This window comes from Eutrema salsugineum, unplaced genomic scaffold (assembly GCF_000478725.1).
Source record: "Eutrema salsugineum unplaced genomic scaffold, Eutsalg1_0 scaffold_8, whole genome shotgun sequence".
In the NCBI taxonomy this organism is placed as follows: Eukaryota; Viridiplantae; Streptophyta; class Magnoliopsida; order Brassicales; family Brassicaceae; genus Eutrema; species Eutrema salsugineum.
Window position 1 is genome coordinate 4,594,776 of NW_006256414.1, and position 3,631 is coordinate 4,598,406.

Here is a 3,631-nt window from a genome sequence, read left to right on the forward strand (position 1 = left end):
ACCAGTCCGACCTCAATCCGAATCGTTTTTTTTTTGTCGGTTTCGGTTGAATCATTTTGTTTTGGTTTTTATGCCCAGTGCTACTAAGACCCTATTTTTAAATTTACTAGGGATTGCCCCGGGCTACGCCCGGGTTTTCAGAGATTTCTGTGTAATTAAGTTTAGGTTATAATTTGTATTTTGAGTATATAGAAAAACACATAGATAGTGAGTTCCTATTTAAACAATGCATATCATTTGAGGAACTTCGAAGACCAATGATCATTTTCTTGGAAGATCTTATCTAAACCCTGCAAATAGCAAATGATCAGTCAAGAACGTAAGATAGTAAAATGATCCAAAACCTAACAATGATACTAAAGAACAAAATAAAATCCGTGCGATTCCCCTCATGAGCACACTGCTTTTTCTGCTGCTCATTCAGAAACGTTTCTTGGGATAGCTTGTTAATTAATCAGTCATGCATCGAGCTGAAGCCGATTGCACGTTCTTGATGTACTGTTTTAGAATTCATCAATCATCTAAACATTGTTTTAGATACTACTCGAACAAACAACAAAGAGATATACATTACATACAATAGCTGAAGTGGTGATTTCATTAATTTACCTTGTATAGAACTCGGCGGTAATGCAGTCAGAATCAGTATCCCAGAACTAATCATGATCCCATGGGTAAAAATGCAGAAGGATGGGAGGAAGAAGAATCATTTCAAAATGCAAAGTCTTCACATACATGCAATGAAAAGGTAATGGTTGGCAAACTTAATGGTAGATATGATCGGGTCAACTGCATCAAGTAGATTTAAGAGCAATCGTAAGGTGGAAGAACATATTGGCCTGATGCTTTTCGTACAATATTATATACTAAATATATAATATAATTGTAAAGCTGTATACAAATCTGAGGAACATGTGTCTTTGGATTTGTGCAAGAGCATTTGAGACTGGAACCAAATGGAACCAAATTTTTTTTATATATAGAATGGAACCAAATATATTACATATATATATGTACCTCAACTTGTTCATGCTTGCTCTTCATAAACCAGGAGACCTCTTTCCCGAAACTCCTTGTTCTATTCTCTTCCTAATTTTTTTTTCTTGCCCGTCATGAATTTCACGAGCCTAGATAGAGGTGAAGCTTTGTTGAATTTGCTCATGAAAAGCCTCTTCAATATCACTGCATTGGACTTGCTCTCTTTTCTCCTTACCATCAACCAGTACAACTGCGAAATTTCTAAACAATGTTTCAAATCTCAATTCTCACATCCAGTGCGATTCACCCTAATAAAAACCTCTTTGATGGAAGGACAAAAAGTAAAGGCCATATATCGTTGTTAAAATTTTGGTCTTCATAGTAAGCTTTAGGTAGACATCATCGTACGTTGTAGCTGTCTTTTTGATCTTCTTGCTTTTACCTCCAGCAATCAGATCAATACTCTCAGAATCAACACTGGAAGCAAAATTCAACATCGAAGTACTTAAAAAGGATGGTTAACCGGAGAGTCAGTTGTGACAAAGAAAATAACTGAATCCAAAACCAGAAATCCAAGAATTCACTCAATGATCTAGAAATATAGATTTGTGATTCGAAAGATAGAATCTATACGACTGAAAGGTTAAAATGAAACTCAAAAAAGGGAAAAATTTAACAGGAGAGACAATCAGAAACGGAGACTGAGAGATATTGAAAGGGGGACGTACCATTGTAGCTTCCGGGGATGTGGTGTCGGCCGTGGAAGTTCTGCAAGATAAGTTTCGCCGTTGATTTTAGTGTTTATTCTTTCCACTATGGGCCAAGTTAATGTAGAGATTAAGATAGCTTATGAACTATGAACATTAAGTAAAGCAGAAACAAATCTAATCACCAAAAGAACTGATATGAACAGATTAAAGAAAGTTTGATGTTGAAGAGATAATAGGCGCATTTGATCTTAATATGTAAGTCAAAACAATCGATCATAAAACTTATTTTCTCTTGCTTTGACTTTCAATATAGAAAAATGTTATCACAAATCTGTCCCCTTCGCAATTGAAGAATGGAGATGAGAACGGACACTTCCAACTCCAAATCAATAATTCTTCAACAACAAATCAGCACAAAGTCCACAGCTAGAGCGTATTTGATTAAGAAGAAGCAGGGAGAGAGATATGGAGAAATAAAAGTAGGAAGAGAGAGCGTCAGTTTGGATTTTGGAGAATTAAAATAAGCTTAACAGACACTTCATCTGTGAAATCCTTATTTTGCAGAAATTCTTATTTAATGTTTATCCTTATTAATGGCTGGTTTTAGTTTAAGGCTGGTTTGTAACGTCAAATTTTTTTTGTCGATTGAATTTTATGTTTTTCCAATGTATTTGAGATGAGAGAAAAAGCAATCGTTAGAGGGGCTCATAGCTAGTAGGTGGAGACGAAGGAGACATAGCAGGCGAAGGAAATTATATGAAGGTATCGATTCAGATTTCTGGTGTTTTCTGGAAAATTTAGCTCTCGCCAACGATAGAGAAAATTAGGGTGGAGATTCTTTATTGGGCTGATGGCTTAATTTTTTTGGGCCTGTATTTAATGGACTTGTATCTATTCGACTTTCTGCGTTGCAATAAGGATGATAATAATTGAGTTTTTCAGTGATGTGGCATGTTTTAATGTTTTTATTAGCCGATTATTTTTAAATTATTTTTGTCGACGTGGACAGTCTGAGAAGCCAGCAAATGAATCTCTTTTATATAAAGTAGATAAAACCCAAATCTTTTAAATAAGGGCCTGATTTTTCACTTTTTTTTTTAATTAAGAGTCCAATATTACACCTGGTCCAATCTGTCTTTAAACCGCCCTGCATGAAAGAATTGGTCTGAATACGGAAATTTGTGGAAATCGCTAATCATTCTTGTGGTTTAGCAGTAAATTTGAGTTCATCGATTTTGAGCATTCTCGATTAGAGTGGTAAATATTCTGATGATGATTACTCAGATAAGTTTGTACCAGTAAGATCTTTCACAACACAACGATTGTGTGGAATATCTGCCATCTATGTTTAAGCTAGTAAATAGGTCCAATTATCTATGAAAATTATTATGATCCCTTTTGGCCATTGTAAACACATTGCAAAAAATGACCGACTTTTGTTACAAAGTTCTGGAGATTAGTTTGAGTTTTAGTCCAAGATCTATTCTGGTGATTAAAAAAAAAAAATATCCTTTACCAAAGCAAAAAAGCTTGCACATCTTCTTCAATCCAATTTTATCTCTATTAATTCCGTTTCTTAACCACCGTGATAAACTTATGTAGGGTTTTTTAAAAAACAAATGTTTTCTTAAAGTATAAAATAAACCCTATAACATTACTCCACTTACAACCAAATAGGGAATTTGCAAGAATTATTTTAGTATTTCTGGTCTATCACGTGATTAAGATGATTAATGTTGCTCAAAGAGTCTACCGGTTAAGGTGATTATGATGTTATAGTGTTCGGAAAATGTTGTACAACAAAGTTTGTATTTTTCTTTGGATTTGAAACAACTTGAGCGACAAAAGATGGCAATGAGCTTCTGCCTCTGTCTCTTCAATCTCTTCATTCTTCTCTCTCATTCCTTTCGAGTTTTTTTTTATTTTATTCTTTTTTAATCTCT